Source organism: Triticum aestivum, chromosome 7A (assembly GCF_018294505.1).
Source record: "Triticum aestivum cultivar Chinese Spring chromosome 7A, IWGSC CS RefSeq v2.1, whole genome shotgun sequence".
Lineage (NCBI taxonomy): Eukaryota > Viridiplantae > Streptophyta > Magnoliopsida > Poales > Poaceae > Triticum > Triticum aestivum.
The window spans coordinates 277,478,928-277,498,469 of NC_057812.1; positions in this window are offsets into that span (position 1 = coordinate 277,478,928).

The following is a 19,542-nucleotide window of genomic DNA, read 5'->3' on the forward strand; positions in this document are numbered from 1 at the left end:
GGCCATATCGTATCACTTATATTGATTGCATGTGATGTTTATCTTTTATGCATCTTATCTTGCTTTGATTGACAATAGCATTATAAGATGATCCCTCACTAAATTATCAAAGTATAAGTGTTATCCTTGAGTATGCACCGTTGCAAAAGTTCTTCGTGCTGAGACACCACGTGATGATCGGGGGTGATAGGCTCTACGTTCAAATACAACGGATGAAAAACAGTTGCACACGCGAAATACTCAGGTTAAACTTGATGAGCCTAGCATATAACAGATATGGCCTCGGAACACGGAGACCGAAAGGTCGAGCATGAATCATATAGTAGATATGATCAACATATTGATGTTCACCATTGATACTACTCCATCTCACGTGATGATCGGACATGGTTTAGTTGATTTGGATCACGTGATCACTTAGAGGATTAGAGGGATATTTTTCTAAGTGGGAGTTCTTAAGTAATATGCTTAATTGAACTTAAAGTTATCATGAACTTAGTACCTGATAGTATCTTGCTTGTCTATGTTTGATTGTAGATAGATGGCTCGTGTTGTTGTTCCGTTGAATTTTAATGCGTTCCTTGAGAAAGCAAAGTTGAAAGATGATGGTAGCAATTACACGGACTGGGTCCGTAACTTGAGGATTATCCTCATTGGTGCACAGAAGAATTACGTCCTTGAAGCACCGCTAAGTGCCAAGCCTGCTGCAGGAGCAACACCAGATGTTATGAAAGTCTGGCAGAGCAAAGCCGATGACTACTCGATAGTTCAGTGTGCCATACTTTACGGCTTAGAACCGGGTCTTCAACGACGTTTTGAACATCATGGAGCATATGAGATGTTCCAGGAGTTGAAGTTAATATTTCAAGCAAATGCCCGGATTGAGAGATATGAAGTCTCCAATAAGTTCTATAGCTGCAAGATGGAGGAGAATAGTTCTGTCAGTGAACATATACTCAAAATGACCGGGTATCATAATCACTTGACTCAACTGGGGGTTAATCTTCCTGTTGATAGTGTCATTGACAGAGTTCTTCAATCACTGCCACCAAGCTACAAAAGCTTCGTGATGAACTATAATATGCAAGGGATGAATAAAACTATTCCTGAGCTCTTCGCGATGCTAAAATCCGCGGAGGTATAAATCAAGAAGGATCATCAAGTGTTGATGGTCAATAAGACCACCAGTTTCAAGAAAAAGGGCAAAGGGAAGAAGAAAGGGAACTTCAAGAAGAACAACAAACAAGTTGTTGCTCAGGAGAAGAAACCCAAGTCTGGACCTAAGCCTGAGACTGAGTGCTTCTACTGCAAGCAGACTGGTCACTGGAAGCGGAACTGCCTCAAGTATTTGGCGGATAAGAAGGATGGCAAAGTGAACAAAGGTATATGTGATATACATGTTATTGATGTGTACCTTACTAATGCTCGCAGTAGCACCTGGGTATTTGATACTGGTTCTGTTGCTAACATTTGCAACTCGAAATAGGGGCTACGGATTAAGCAAAGATTGGCTAAGGACGAGGTGACGATGCGCGTGGGAAATGGTTCCAAAGTCGATGTGATCGCAGTCGGCACGCTACCTCTACATCTACCTTCGGGATTAGTATTAGACCTAAATAATTGTTATTTGGTGCTAGCGTTGAGCATGAACATTATATCTGGATCTTGTTTGATGCGAGACGGTTATTCATTTAAATCAGAGAATAATGGTTGTTCTATTTATATGAGTAGTATCTTTTATGGTCATGCACCCTTGAAGAGTGGTCTATTTTTAATGAATCTCGATAGTAGTGATACACATATTCATAATGTTGAAATCAAAAGATGCAGAGTTGATAATGATAGTGCAACTTATTTGTGGCACTGCCGTTTAGGTCATATCGGTGTAAAGCGCATGAAGAAACTCCATACTGATGGACTTTTGGAACCACTTGATTATGAATCACTTGGTACTTGCGAACCGTGCCTCATGGGTAAGATGACTAAAACGCCGTTCTCCGGTACTATGGAGAGAGCAACGGATTTATTGGAAATCATACATACAGATGTATGTGGTCCAATGAATGTTGAGGCTCGTGGCGGATATCGTTATTTTCTCACCTTCACAGATGATTTAAGCAGATATGGGTATATCTACTTAATGAAACATAAGTCTGAAACATTTGAAAAGTTCAAAGAATTTCAGAGTGAAGTTGAAAATCATCGTAACAAGAAAATAAAGTTTCTACGATCTGATCATGGAGGAGAATATTTGAGTTACGAGTTTGGTCTACATTTGGAACAATGCGGAATAGTTTCACAACTCACGCCACCCGGAACACCACAGCGTAATGGTGTGTCCGAATGTCGTAATCGTACTTTATTAGATATGGTGCGATCTATGATGTCTCTTACTGATTTACCGCTATCGTTTTGGGGTTATGCTTTAGAGACGGCTGCATTCACATTAAATAGGACACCATCAAAATCCGTTGAGACGATGCCTTATGAACTATGGTTTGGCAAGAAACCAAAGTTGTCGTTTCGGAAAGTTTGGGGTTGCGATGCTTATGTGAAAAAGCTTCAACCTGATAAGCTCGAACCCAAATCGGATAAATGTGTCTTCATAGGATACCCAAAGAAGACCGTTGGGTACACCTTCTATCATAGATCCTAAGGCAAGACATTCATTGCTAAGAATGGATCCTTTCTAGAGAAGGAGTTTCTCTCGAAAGAAGTGAGTGGGAGTAAAGTAGAACTTGATGAGGTAACTGTACCTGCTCCCTTATTGGAAAGTAGTACATCACAGAAACTGGATTATGTGACACCTACACCAATTAGTGAGGAAGCTAATGATAATGATCATGAAACTTCAGATCAAGTTACTACCGAACCTCGTAGATCAACCAGAGTAAGATCCGCACCAGAGTGGTACGGTAATCCTGTTCTGGAAGTCATGCTACTAGATCATGATGAACCTACGAACTATGAAGAAGCGATGGTGAGCCCAAATTCCGCAAAATGGCTAGAAGCCATGAAATCTGAGATGCGATCCATGTATGAGAACAAAGTGTGGACTTTGGTTAACTTGCCCGTTGATCGGCAAGCAATTGAGAATAAATGGATCTTCAATAAGAAGACTGACGCTGACGGTAATGTTACTGTCTACAAAGCTTGACTTGTTGCGAAAGGTTTTCGGCAAGTTCAAGGGATTGACTATGATGAGACCTTCTCACCCGTAGTGATGCTTAAGTCTGTCCGAATCATGTTAGCAATTGCCGCATTTCATGATTATGAAATTTGGCAGATGGATGTAAAAACTGCGTTCCTGAATGGATTTATGGAAGAAGAGTTGTATACGATGCAACCAGAAGGTTTTAAAATAATTACGGTTTAGGCTTGAACAAATGCGGAATAAACCTAGCGCTTAATTTGTGAAGCACAAAACCTACGACAACTAGGCTCACCTATGTGCACCAATAACTTATGCTAAGCAAGATAAACTACTAGGTGATAGCAAGATATATGATAAGAAACAATATGGCTATCACAAAGTAAAGTGCATAAGTAAAGAGCTCGAGTAAGAGATAACCGAGGCACGCGGAGACGATGATGTATCCCGAAGTTCACACCCTTGCGGATGCTAATCTCCGTTTGGAGCGGTGTGGAGGCACAATGCTCCCCAAGAAGCCATAGGGCCACCATAATCTCCTCACGCCCCCGCACAATGCAAGATGCCATGATTCCACTAAGGGACCCTTGAGGGCGGTCACCGAACCCATACAAATGGCAACCCTTGGGGGCGTACATCGAACCCGTACACTTTGGCAACCCTTGGGGGCGGTCACCGGTACCCGTCAAATTGCTCGGGGCGATCTCCACAACCTAATTGGAGACCCCGATGCTTGCCCGGAGCTTTACACCACAATGATTGAGCTCCGAACAACACCAACCGTCTAGGGCGCCAAGGCACCCAAGAGGAACAAGCTCTAGGGTGCCCAAACACCCAAGAGTAATAAGCTTCTCAAACTTCACTTCCACATATCACCGTGGAGAACTCAAACCGATGCACCAAATGCAATGGCAAGGGCACACGGAGTGCCCAAGTCCTTCTCTCTCAAATCCCACCGAAGCAACTAATGCTAGGGAGGAAAATGAGAGGAAGAACAAGAAGGAGAACACCAAGAACTCCAAGATCTAGATCCAAGGGGTTCCCCTCACAAAGAGGAGAAGGTGATTGGTGGAAACGTGGATCTAGATATCCTCTCTCTTTTCCCTCGAGAACTAGAAAGAATCATTGGAGGGATTGAGAGTTAGAAAGCTCGAAGAAGGTCAACAATGGGGGAAGAACACGAGCTCAAAGGATAAGGTTCACTGGGGAAGAAGACCCCCTTTTATAGGTGGGGAAAAACCCAACCGTTATGCTCACAGCCCGCACAGAGCGATACTACCGCTAGGGCGAAAGTACCCCTTTGAAAAACAACAGCGAGGAGGCAAAAGGCCAGAAGAACCGCCGGAGCGGTACTACAGCTCGTCCTCACGGTACTACCGCAAATGGTAGCGGTACTACTGCTTGCGAGCGGTACTAAAAAATACATCCGGGCCTACCACCGCAAGACTTGGGACAAGTTTTTGGTCTGGAGAGGTACTACCGCTGTAGGATCCGCGGTAGTACTACTCTGGAGCGGTAGTAAAAAATTACATCCGCTCCAATTCGCGGTAGTACCGCTACAACCTTTTCAGAACACCAAAACTGCCACAACTTTTGCAAATGGACTCCGAATTCGATGAAACCAAGTTTGTTGGAAAGCTAGCGACAAGGGCTAACACAATCTTCAAAGAAATATCAATAAGAAGCAAATGAGAAAAGGCCCATAAGAAAATGGTGAGAACCCTTCCTCGGAAAAGACCGGTAAAACCTGCAACACCGAAAACATCATAGAAGATGCATGCGAACTCCGTTTTCGATGAACTCAAGCTTGTCATCAAGATGACAATAAGCTCTAAGACTCACAAAGAGAACCAAACAAGAACCAAGAAAGATGATGCAAGGATGCAATGGTTTGAGCTCTCTACTAACGATACGATCAAGCTACCAACTTGAGAGCCCCCCTTAATAGTACGGCAAACGATCCTATAACCCGGTCTCCAAACTACCACCATGAGACCGGTAAAATAGAAAACCTATCAAGGGCAAATCTTTGCCTTGAACATGGTCCACTTGAGCTAGATGATGACGATCTTGACTCCCTCAAGTTGGACCACCTTTCTTGATTGCGTTGGCTCGATGAAGACTAGATGATTGCTCCCCCATAGTACACTATGGGTGAGCCACTCTTCGGCACATCTTCACAAGTTTGTTGTCACCAAATGGACGGCAAGCTTCAAGCACTTGATCTCTTCGCGATGATCCACTTGAACTTGCACCCGGCAATCTTGTTGACGATCACCACTTGATGTCATCCTCTCCATGGGTTGAGTGATGTCTTCCTCTTGACACAAGCCCATGAACACGTACCTAACCCCACGCAGAACTCTCACATAGACCATGGGTTAGTACACAAAGCACAATGGACAATGCTTACCAAACCATGGGATCACTTGATCCCTCTTGGTACATCTTCTATGCTTTGTGAGTTGATCAACTTGATTCACTCTTGACTTAGTCTTGATCAACCTTGAATCTTTCCAACTCTCTTCATTTGGATGATGTCTTGAAGGTAAACATGAATGATCACACAATCTTCTTCTTCAAGACATGCTTGCAATAAGCTCAACTCTCACATGACCAAGTTTTGGATAATTCCTTAATAGCACCTTGGTCAACACAAACTCTCCTTGGAACCAACACATGTACTCCCAGAAAAGCCTATGGACAAAACCTTCAAATATAACTCAAGGCAACCATTAGTCCATAGAGATTGTCATCAATTACCAAAACCAAACATGGGGGCACGACATGTTCTTTCAATCTCCCCCATTTTGGTAATTGATGACAATCACTTTCAAGAGAGTTTATACAAGGAATTATGCATCACCATGCACTGCAACAACCAATAATGCATGCGAATGAGATGCAAAAGCTAAGGAAACATAAACCAAAGCTTCTCTACAAAACTCTCTGAAACTTCTCCCCCATTGGCATCGATTTCCAAAATGGGCAAAAAGCTTAGAGGGCCAATATAGATTGTGGTCCTCCATAAATTGTGTATTTATCAACAAGAGAGTGGAATGCAATACACACATCCAACGGTAAATACTTGGAGGAAGACAAACTATATTGAGGCCCAAAGATTGCAAAAGGAAGATATGCCACAAAGACATAACAAAGAGAGAAACAAGCAATCAAGCAATCAAAAGATATCTATTGAAGCAAGCTATCAAAAGATACCAATTGAACCAACTAGGCCAATGATCCTACGAGCCACATGAATAAAAGATATTATGATATGAGCAAAGGAGTGTTCTAAAGAAACTAGAGAGGCTCCCCATGATTTGTGCACACATAAGAATATTTGAATTTGGAAACAAAGTGCACAAAATAGGATCATAGCTCCCCCAAAATCAATAGAAACTTACAACAAGTGCAAGTGAGCATATAGGAAACTAAGCCTAGTACATGTAACAAACACATGGTTGAGCAATAAGTGAAAGAGGCAACTTAAGAATGGGCTCAACCAAAATGATGTGTGTGAGTCAAGGCAATGCACTTGAGAAGACTAATGTACGATGAGCATTAAGGATCAATAAAGTCTTGAAAGATTGAGGCAACACAGTGCAAGGCCTATCATTCCCACACACAACAAGCAAATGGGTTCACAAGCTTACTAATAAGCATATAGAGAACCTATGCTTGTGACAACCCGCGGTGAAGATAGAAGATTAAAGGTGTGTCAAGACGAGGGATGCCAATTAAGATGGCAAAAACCTCGTAAAGATAAGCATGAGGAAAATAATCTTCACCACACAAGAGCGCATCAAGATGCAACAATAGAAGACACGCACTCAAGGCAAAAGCTTTCACGGAGCCACCAAAGAAATAACATAAGAAAGACAAGGTGGACGTGAAAGAAAGGATATCATCTAGATATGCAACTTCTCTCAAGTGTATAAGATTCTAGGTAGACGAAATCATGATGATATATATATATATATATATATATATATATCTACAAAGAAGGATGTACACCCGAAATAGTTACAACACGAAGGAACAAGATATCCAAAAGGAAGTCATACATATACCAATAAGATATTTGCTTGAGAGCATAGCACATGGCTATATATGGTCTTATTGCATATAAATGAATTCCAACCACACGAACATCAAAGACATCACAACTAGCAACAAGACATCATTGTTGGGATGCTTTGAGAAAGGAAACAAGTATCACAAGAAAGAATGGATAACATGCCATGATACAACCTACACAAGGTTGATGCAAGAAATGTGTGCATGAAGTATATGAAGATACTTGTTACCGAGATAACATTGGAAGGATGTAGTAGATACCAATTGAAGGTACAAAGTAGTTCATTGATCATCCTAGCTTGACTCCAATAAGCACATGGTGACAACACTTTCCTTGTGAGTGAGCCGAGCATCCAATGCATCTCCACTTGTTCCTAGAAGAACAACACAAACAAAATGGTACCCAAACTCATTGGGAGCAAAGAGTTAGAGAACCAACAACACATAGGACAAACTCCACATAAATATGTGCATATAGATATGAAAATGAATTTCATGCACATCTCATCCAATTTGAGACTTGGTGGAGTTCCCTATATATTGGGTCAAATAAAGAAAGCATGCCAAAGAAACTACATGAAGTTAATATGCATGCTCAAGACTTTCAAGAACCGATACCAAATGACAAAGAAAAAACAAGTGGAGAAAATATACCAAATGAATAACTCATCACTTGGAGGATATCCATAATAGATACATCGAGGAATGAGATATCCGATGATACACACTAAATAAAAGATATCAAACCCCCAAAAGAGAGGATGGTTCCAAACAAACCAAGCTCTCTACAAAGTTTCATGATAGCACAAAGTACCCAAAAGAAACGACTTGCCTTCCACCGACACACACTTGATAAGGATCACAAGATGAGTGTTTTATAGAAAATACGATAGCTCCCCCAAGACTAGTGCATTATAGAGAAATTGCATTTGAATACAAAATGCATGAGGTGGGATCACCACTTTCACTATATCTAGAAAACACTAGACAAGATCAAGAAATAAACAAGATCCACAAGTGGTATGGAAGACAAAGGGAGTTGATACAATCCTTGGCAAGAGAAAAGGCAAATAAAAAGCAAAAGCCAATGTAAAGATGATCAATAAATTCTACCACAAAAGTGAGTACCAATTGTCAAAAGGCAAGAAGTAAATGGAAATAATTCCCGGTGGTAGATAACAAGGATATCCGACATCATCTTCACACCAACCAAAAAGCAAATTGCAACTTGTAGAGCTAACATGCCACCTAGGAACAAGATAATTTACAATATCAACTCTAGATGACAATATCTCAAATGTACACATTTTCTAGGCTAGTAATATACACATAGCATATTACTCCCCCATAATGTGATACCAATTAAAGATAGACAAGAGGCAATTAAAGGATCCAACAAGAGATAATTAATGGACTATTTAGAATTTGAATTTCACATGAGAAGACATACCACATAGCGACTAGATAATCTTGTAATATCAATACTAGATGGTATTCCTCATGTACACACATTTATAGGATTGTGAGGTGCACAAAGCACATCACTCCCCCACAATGGGATATTCCATTAATCTCTCACAAGAGCCAACTAAGATATGACCAAGATGCACAAAGGCTCAATGAACGACACACATGTACATGATATGCAAACCAACACACACATACTTGATTGCTCAAGATAATCAAGTTGGAAGCACAACATATACAAACACATGCAAGGAACAAAGCCAAACATGCAAAGGGGCAAGTAACTTTCAATGTAAACAATTTAAGCACGAGTTACCGCAAGGAGGAACATTGGATATAAGATAGAAACTTGATAATCCGAATGACTTGGCTTGAGACAATGAGAATGATGAAGTCCCCTTAATTCTTCATAATGTAGCCAAGTCTCCAATGACCTCCAATATCACCTATTGATCAAGTTTCAGCTTGTTGGTCCCCAACCAAGTTGGGTCCTAAGAGGTTAGTCACAATAGGCTTGGCTACCCAAATGGTTCTTTGCTTCAAACCACTTTGAGTACCAACAAACTTGGCAACCACATTGCCAACCTTATCCTTCCTAAGAGAATAGACATCATCAATAATAATTGGGTTGGATAAGTTACCACTAGTGCATGAAGAAGCGAGGTGACCTTTCTCGCGACATAGGTAGCAACGTCTACTCTTCACTTTCTTCTCACTTGATTTCTCAACTTGAGAAGCATTAGTTTGAGTCTTCTTGGGAAGAGGCATTTCTTCAACTTGAGGTTGAGCATGAGAATGTACTTGTAGTCGCTTCCCTTGTTGCTTGTCACTAATGGCCTTCTTCTTCAACGGGCAAGATCTAACATGATGCCCTTCAATTTTGCACTTGAAGCAAATAATCTTGGCCGAACTCTTGACTTGTTTTTGGCCCTTCTTTTTGTTCATCTTGGACTTCTTCTTCTTCTTCTTGGAGTTGAATCCAAGTCCACCTTTGTCATTGGGAGATTTTTGCACACTCAAGATATTGTTGAGTGTGAATTTCCCTTCATGACTCTTTTCCAAGTCTTTCTTCAAAGAAGTGATTTGGGCCTTGAGCTCTTTGATTTCCTCTACATGGTTAGTCTCAACACAAGTACTAGAGGAAGTATAAGCTTCATTGTTAGAGCATCAAGGCAAGGAAAGCAATTCATCACAAGATGTACCAACATTGTGAGTAGATGAATTACAAGGACTAGCACATGGCAACATAGCATTTTGACTAGAAGTAGTGCTAGTATCCACATGAGGCTCACTAGATGTTACCTTAGCAATCATGGCCTCATGAGCTATCTTTAGCACATTATGGGATACTATAAGATCATCATGAGAGCTTGAGAGCTTTTCGTGACTTTCTTCAAATTTCCCATAATTGCTAGATAGAAACTCAAGTTGAGCCCGTAGCTCAACATTCTCCTTCAAAATGGATGCTTCACAAGTAATAGAGTTAGTAGCACAAGCATCATCATTAACAACAAGAGGAGAGGACAACTTAGAAAGCTCTTTTAAATAAGAAGCTTCAAGTTGAGCATGAGACTCGGTGAGTTTGATGAGCTCAGCCTTAATGACACTTGAGCCATTTTCGAGGTGCTCAAAATCCTCAAGGAGTCTAGCATGAGCAACTTCAAGCTTAGAATTTTTAGTTTCAAAATCATTGGCCACCACAAGAGCTCTATCACGAGATTCCCTCACTCTAGATAATTCTAGAGCAAAAGTCTCCTCAAGAGATTCCTTGGTGGTTTGTTCAAGTTCAAGAGCTTGAGAGAGGTCCGCAATCTCATTAGAGTAATCACGCTCATGACCTTCCATTTTATCAATGGTGACCTCATGCTCCTCAAGACGAGATTCCAACTCATCAATATATTTCTTGCCGTCAGTAGCAATAGACATGATTTCCATGAAGTTGGAACGAGCAATTTTATTCTTAAGAAGAGCTTTAAAAATCATTTCCCCCTTAATTTTTAAGGAGGAAACATCATCATTCTCTTCATCATAATCAACATCATCATCACTCTTGCCATCATCAATATCATCACAAGATATATTGGGATTCAAAGTGGGAGATACCTTTGAAGCCTTGGCCATAAGGCAAAATGCAATAGATGACGATTTAGGATCCCTTGAAGCACCATCCAAGACCACATCTTGTTCCATGGAGGTTGGGTTTCCTCTACATTGTTAGCACAACAACTCGAGGAAATACATGCATTTTCATCATGGCAACAAGATATAGCAAGCATATCATCATGAGATTTAGTCAATCAATTTCTACATGTTATGCAAGGACTATCAACACAAGCATGTGAAACATTTGGAGTGCTCGAAGTGCTAAAGTCCAAAGATGAAGCATTGCAATAAGAAAGTGATGAAGGATTATCAACAATGAGCCCACTATCATCATTGCAATGAACACCACTACTCACCATGTCATTACCTTGTGGCAAACCACACGTAGGTGAAGTACAAGAAGTTGAGAACACAACACGGACGGAGGTGGAGGGAGAACAATCATCCCCACAAAACTTTTACACGCCATATTTATCTTGAAGATTTGTCCACAACTCATGAGCATCCCGGAACAGCATGAGTTGAAATATAACTACATTGCTCAAAGCATCGAAAAGCACATTAGAAGCTTGAGCATTGAGATAAGAGTTTTTCTCATCCTCTAAAGATAATCTTAGGGGATCCTTTGGAGGAGAAAAACCCATATCTACAATTCACTCTAAATTTGGGTCCATGACCCTAAAGAGATTAAGCATGTGAATTACCCAAACATCAAAATTTGTGCCATCGAAACTAAGAGTGTCAGAGAATCCTAAACCCTTAGTTGACATCCTTACTCTCTAGGCGGTTAAGCCCTATAAAGAGAGACAAGGATCTGATACCAATTGAAAGATCGTGGATGTCGCCTAGAGGGGGGGTGAATAGGCGCTTTAAAATAATTACGGTTTAGGCTTGAACAAATGCGGAATAAACCTAGCGGTTAATTTGTCAAGCACAAAACCTACAACAACTAGGCTCACCTATGTGCACCAATAACTTGTGCTAAGCAAGATAAACTACTAGGTGATAGCAAGATATATGATAAGAAACAATATGGCTATCACAAAGTAAAGTGCATAAGTAAAGAGCTCGGGTAAGAGATAACCGAGGCACGCGGAGACGACGATGTATCCCGAAGTTCACACCCTTGCGGATGCTAATCTCCATTTGGAGCGGTGTGGAGGCACAATGCTCCCCAAGAAGCCACTAGGGCCACCGTAATCTCCTCACGCCCTCGCACAATGCAAGATGCCGTGATTCCACTAAGGGAACCTTGAGGGCGGTCACCGAACCCATAAAAATGGCAACCCTTGGGGGCGGTCACCGAACCCACACACTTTGGCAACCCTTGGGGGCGGTCATCGGTACCCGTCAAATTGCTCGGGGCGATCTCCACAACCTAATTGGAGACCCCGACGCTTGCCCGGAGCTTTACACCACAATGATTGAGCTCCGAACAACACCAACCGTCTAGGGCGCCAAGGCACCCAAGAGGAACAAGATCTAGGGTGCCCAAACACCCAAGAGTAGTAAGCTTCTCAAACTTCACTTCCACGTATCACCGTGGAGAACTCAAACCGATGCACCAAATGCAATAGCAAGGGCACACGGAGTGCCCAAGTCCTTCTCTCTCAAATCCCACCGAAGAAACTAATGCTAGGGAGGAAAATGAGAGGAAGAACAAGAAGGAAAACACCAAGAACTCCAAGATCTAGATCCAAGGGGTTCCCCTCACAAAGAGGAGAAAGTGACCGGTGGAAACGTGGATCTAGATCTCCTCTCTCTTTTCCCTCAAGAACTAGCAAGAATCGTTGGAGGGATTGAGAGTTAGAAAGCTCGAAGAAGGTCAACAATGGGGGAAGAACACGAGCTCAAAGGATAAGGTTCATTAGGGAAGAATACCCCCTTTTATAGGTGGGGAAAAATCCAACCGTTATGCTCACAGCCCGCACAGAGCGGTACTACCGCTAGGGCGGAAGTACCCCTTTGAAAAACAACAGCGAGGAGGCAAAAGGCCAGAAGAACCGCCGGAGCGGTACTACCGCTCGTCCTCACGGTACTACCGCTCGACCTCACGGTACTACCGCAAATGGTAGCGGTACTACTGCTTGCGAGCGGTACTAAAAAATACATCCGGGCCTACCATCGCAAGACTTGGGATGAGTTTTTGGTCCGGAGCGGTACTACCGCTGTAGGAGCCGCGGTAGTGCTGCTCTGGAGCGGTAGTAAAAAATTATATCCGCTCCAATTCGCGGTAGTACCGCTACAGCCTTTTCAGAACACCAAAACTGCCACAACTTTTGCAAACGGACTCCGAATTAGATGAAACCAAGTTTGTTGGAAAGCTAGAGACAAGGGCTAACACAATATTCAAAGAAATATCAATAAGAAGCAAATGAGAAAAGGCCCATAAGAAAATGGTGAGAACCCTTCCTTGGAAAAGACCGGTAAAACCTCCAACACCGAAAACATCATAGAAGATGCATGCGAACTCCGTTTTCGATGAACTCAAGCTTGTCATCAAGATGACCATAAGCTCTAAGACTCACAAAGAGAACCAATCAAGAACCAAGAAAGATGATGCAAGGATGCAATGGTTTGAGCTCTCTACTAACGATACGATCAAGCTACCAACTTGAGAGCCCCCCTTGATAGTACGGCAAACGATCCTATAACCCGGTCTCCAAACTACCACCATGAGACCGGTAAAATAGAAAACCTATCAAGGGCAAACCTTTGCCTTGCACATGGTCCACTTGAGCTAGATGATGACGATCTTGACTCCCTCAAGTTGGACCACCTTTCTTGATTGCGTTGGCTTGATGAAGACTAGATGATTGCTCCCCCATAGTCCACTATGGGTGAGTCACTCTTCGGCACATCTTCACAAGTCCATTGTCACCAAAATGGACGGCAAGCTTCAAGCACTTGATCTCTTCGTGATGATCCACTTGAACTTGCACCCGGCAATCTCGATGACGATCACCACTTGATGTCATCCTCTCCATGGGTTGAGTGATATCTTCCTCTTGACACAAGCCCATGAACACATACCTAACCCCACGCAGAACTCTCACATAGACCATGGGTTAGTACACAAAGCACAATGGACAATGCTTACCAAACCATGGGATCACTTGATCCCTCTCGGTACATCTTCTACGCTTTGTGAGTTGATCAACTTGATTCACTCTTGACTTAGTCTTGATCAACCTTGAATCTTTCCAACTCTCTTCATTTGGATGATGTCTTGAAGGTAAACATGAATGATCACACAATCTTCTTCTTCAAGACATGCTTGTAATAAGCTCAACTCTCCATGACCAAGCTTTTGATAATTCCTTAATAGCACCTTGGTCAACACAAACTCTCCTTGAAACCAAAACATGTACTCTGATCACACAATCTTCTTCTTCAAGACATGCTTGCAATAAGCTCAACTCTCACATGACCAAGCTTTGGATAATTCCTTAATAGCACCTTGGTCAACACAAACTCTCCTTGAAACCAACACATGTACTCCAAGAAAAGCCTATGGACAAAACCTTCAAATATAACTCAAGGCAACCATTAGTCCATAGAGATTGTCATCAATTACCAAAACCAAACATGGGGGCACCGCATGTTCTTTCACAGACTTTTGGAGAAGCCTGTATTTACAAGAAAGTGAGTGGGAGCTCTGTAGCATTTTTGATATTATATGTGGATGACATATTATTGATTGGAAATAATATAGAATTTCGGGATAGCATAAAGGGATACTTGAATAAGAGTTTTTCAATGAAAGACCTCGGTGAAGCTACTTACATATTGGGCATTAAGATCTATAGAGATAGATCAAGACGCTTAATTGGACTTTCACAAAGCGCATACCTTGACAAAGTTTTGAACATGTTCAAAATGGATCAAGCAAAGAAAGGGTTCTTGCCTGTGTTACAAGGTGTGAAGTTGAGTAAGACTCAATGTCCGACCACTGCAGAAGATAGAGAGAAAATGAAAGATGTTCCCTATGCTTCAGCCATAGGCTCTATCATGTATGCAATGCTGTGTACCAGACCTGATGTGTGACTTGCTATAAGTCTAGCAGGGAGGTACCAAAGTAATCCAGGAGTGGATCACTGGACAACGGTCAAGAACATCCTGAAGTACCTGAAAAGAACTAAGGATATGTTTCTCATATATGGAGGTGACAAAGAGCTCATCGTAAATGGTTACGTTGATGCAAGCTTTGACACTGATCCGGATGATTCTAAATCGCAAACCGGATACGTGTTTACATTAAATGGTGGAGCTGTCAGTTGGTGCAGTTCTAAACAAAGCATCGTGGCGGGATCTACATGCGAAGCGGAGTACATAGCTGCTTCAGAAGCAGCAAATGAAGGAGTCTGGATGAAGGAGTTCATATCCGATCTAGGTGTCATACCTAGTGCATTGGGTCCAATGAAAATCTTTTGTGGCAATACTGGTGCAATTGCCTTGGCAAAGGAATCCAGATTTCACAAGAGAACCAAGCACATCAAGAGACGCTTCAATTCCATTCGGAATTTAGTCCAAGTGGGAGACATAGAAATTTGCAAGATACATACGGATCTGAATGTTGCAGACCCGCTGACTAATCCTCTTCCACGAGCAAAACATGATTAGCACCAAGGCTCCATGGATGTTAGAATCATTACTGTGTAATCTAGATTATTGACTCTAGTGCAAGTGGGGGACTGAAGGAAATATGCCCTAGAGGCAATAATAAAGTTATTATTTATTTCCTTGTATCATGATAAATGTTTATTATTCATGCTAGAATTGTATTAACTGGAAACATAATACATGTGTGAATACATAGACAAACAGAGTGTCACTAGTATGCCTCTACTTGACTAGCTCGTTGATCAAAGATGGTTATGTTTCCTAACCATAGACATGAGTTGTTATTTGGTTAACGGGATCACATCATTTGAGAATGATGTGGTTGACTTGACCCATTCCATTAGCTTAGCACTTGATCGTTTAGTTTGTTGCTATTGCTTTCTTCATAACTTATATATGTTCCTATGACTATGAGATTATGCAACTCCTGTTTACCGGAGGATCACTTTGTGTGCTACCAAACGTCACAACGTAACTGGGTGATTATAAAGGTGCTCTACAGGTGTCTCCGAAGGTATTTGTTGGGTTGGCGTATTTCGAGATTAGGATTTGTCACTCCGATTGTCGGAGAGGTATCTCTGGGCCCTCTCGGTAATGCACATCACTCAAGACTTGCAAGCATTGCAACTAATAAGTTAGTTGCGGGGTGATGTATTACGGAACGAGTAAAGAGACTTGCCGGTAACGAGATTGAACTAGGTATTGAGATACCGACGATCGAATCTCGGACAAGTAACATACCGATGACAAAGGGAACAACGTATATTGTTATGCGGTCTGACTGATAAAGATCTTCGTAGAATATGTAGGAGCCAATATGAGCATCCAGGTTCCGCTATTGGTTATTGACCGGAGACGTGTCTCGGTCATGTCTACATAGTTCTCGAACCCATAGGGTCCGCACGCTTAAAGTTCGGTGACGATTGTAATTAGGGTTTTTGTGTTTTCATGTACCGAAGATTGTTCGGTGTCCCAAATGTGATCACGGACATGACGAGGAGTCTCGAAATGGTCGAGACATAAAGATTGATATATTGGAAGCCTATATTTGGATATCGGAAACGTTCCGTACCGGGGGGGTTACCGGAACCCCCCGAGGGTTATTGGGCCTACATGGGCCCTAGGGAGAAGAGGAGGGCCGGCCAGGGCAGGCCGCGCGCCCCCTCCCCCCCTAGTCTGAATAGGACAAGGAAAGGGGGGGCGGCGCCCCCCTTTCCTTTTTCTCCCTTCCCCCTTCCTTTTCCAACAAGGCAAGAGGGGGGAGTCCTACTCCCGGTGGGAGTAGGACTCCTCCAGGCGCACCCCTTGGGCCGGCCGCACCTCCCCCTCTCCCTCCTTTATATACGGGGGCAAGGGGGCACCCCATGACACAAGTTGATCTTCGTGAGCGTTCCTTAGTCGTGTGCGGTTCCCCCTTCCACCATATTCCACCTCGGTCATATCGTAGCGGTGCTTAGGCAAAGCTCTGCATCGGTAGAACATCATCACCGTCATCACGCCGTCGTGCAGACGAAACTCTCCCTCAACACTTTGCTGGATCGGAGCTCGAGGGACGTCACCGAGTTGAACGTGTGCAGAACTCGGAGGTGTCGTATGTTCGGTACTTGGATCGGTCGGATCGGGAAGACGTACGACTACTTCCTCTATGTTGTGTCAACGCTTCCGTTGCCAGTCTACGAGGGTACGTAGACAACACTCTCCTTTCTTGTTGCTATGCATCACCATGATCTTGCGTGTGCGTAGGAAATTTTTTGAAATTACTACGTTCCCCAACAAGTAGTTCATCACTGAAATCAGTTCCAGTGATGCTTACACCAATTAGTGAGGAAGTTAATGATGATGATCATGAAAACTTCGGATCAAGTTACTACCGAACCTCGTAGGTCAACCAGAGTATGTTCCGCACCAGAGTGGTACGGTAATCCTATTCTGGAGTTCATGTTACTTGACCATGACAAACCTACGAACTATGAGGAAGCGATGATGAGCCCAGATTTCGCGAAATGGCTTGAGGCCATAAAATCTGAGATGGGATCCATGTATGAGAACAAAGTGTGGACTTTGGTTGACTTGCCCGTTGATCGGCAAGCCATAGAAAATAAATGGATCTTCAAGAGGAAGACGGACGCTGATAGTAGTGTTACTATCTACAAAGCTAGAATTGTCGCAAAAAGGTTTTCGACAAGTTCAAGGTGTTGACTACGATGAGAGTTTCTCATTCGTATCTATGCTTAAGTCTGCCCGAATCATGTTAGCAATTGCCGCGGTTTATGAAATCTGGCAAATGGATAAACAAAAATGCATTCCTTAATGGATTTATTAAAGAAGAGTTGTATATGATGCAACCAGAAGGTTTTGTCAATCCTAAAGGTACTAACAAAATATGCAAGCTCCAGCGATCCATCTATGGACTGGTGCAAGCATCGCGGAGTTGGAATATACGCTTTGATAAGTTGATCAAATCATATAGTTTTATACAGACTTGTGGTGAAGCCTGTATTTACAAGAAAGTGAGTGGGAGCATACAGAATTTCTGATAAGTATATGTGAATGACATATTGTTGATAGGAGATAATGTAGAATTATTCTGCAAAGCATAAAGGAATGTTTGAAAGGATTTTTTCAAAGAAAGACCTCGGTGAAGCTGCTTACATATTGAGCATCAAGATCTATAGAGATAGATCAAGACGCTTGATAAGTTTTTCAGTGAGTACATACCTTGACAAGATTTTGAAGTAGTTCAAAATGGAACAGTCAAAGAAGGAGTTCTTGCCTGTGTTACAAGGTGTGAAGTTGAGTAAGACTCAAAACCCGACCACACAAAAGATAGAGAGAATGAAATTCATTCCCTATGCCTCAGCCATAGGTTCTATAAAGTATGCCATGTTGTGTACCAGACCTATTGTATACCCTGCCCTGAGTTTGGCAAGGGAGTACAATAGTGATCTAGGAGTAGATCACTGGACATTGGTCAAAATTATCCTTAGTGGAATAAGGATATGTTTCTCGATTACGGAGGTGACAAAAGGTTCATCATAAAGGGTTACGTCGATGCAAGTTTTGACACTGATCCAGATGACTCAAAGTCTCAAACTAGATACATATTGAAAGTGGGAGCAATTAGCTAGAGTAGCTCCGTGCAGAGCATTGTTGACATAGAAATTTGCAAAATACATACGGATCTGAATGTGGCAGACCCGTTGACTAAACTTCTCTCACAAGCAAAACATGATCACACCTTAGTACTCTTTGGGTGTTAATCACATAACGATGTGAACTAGATTATTGACTCTAGTAAACCCTGTGGGTGTTGGTCACATGTCGATGTGAACTATGGGTGCTAATCACATGGTGTTGTGAACTATTGGTATTAAATCACATGGCGATGTGAACTAGATTATTGACTCTAGTGCAAGTGGGAGACTGAAGGAAATATGCCCTAGAGGCAATAATAAAGTTATTATTTATTTCCTTATATCATGATAAATGTTTATTATTCATGCTAGAATTGTATTAACCAAAAACATAATACATGTGTGAATACATAGACAAACAGATTGTCACTAGTATGCCTCTACTTGACTAGCTCGTTGATCAAAGATGGTTATGTTTCCTAACCATAGACATGAGTTGTCATTTGATTAACGGGGTCACATCATTGGGAGAATGATGTGATTGACTTGACCCATTCCGTTAGCTTAGCACACGATCGTTTAGTATTCTGCTATTGCTTTCTTCATGACTTATACATGTTCATATGACTATGAGATTATGCAACTCCCGTTTACCGGAGGAACACTTTGTGTGCTACCAAACGTCACAACGTAACTGGGTGATTATAAAGGTGCTCTACAGGTGTCTCTGGAGGTACTTGTTGGGTTGGCATATTTCGAGATTAGGATTTGTCACTCCGATTGTCGGAGAGGTATCTCTGGGCCCACTCGGTAATGCACATCAGTATAAGCCTTGCAAGCATTGCAACTAATGAGTTAGTTGCGGGATGATGTGCTACGGAACGAGTAAAGAGACTTGCCGGTAAAGAGATTGAACTAGGTATTGAGATACCGACGATCGAATCTCGGGCAAGTAACATATTGATGACAAAAGGAACAACGTAT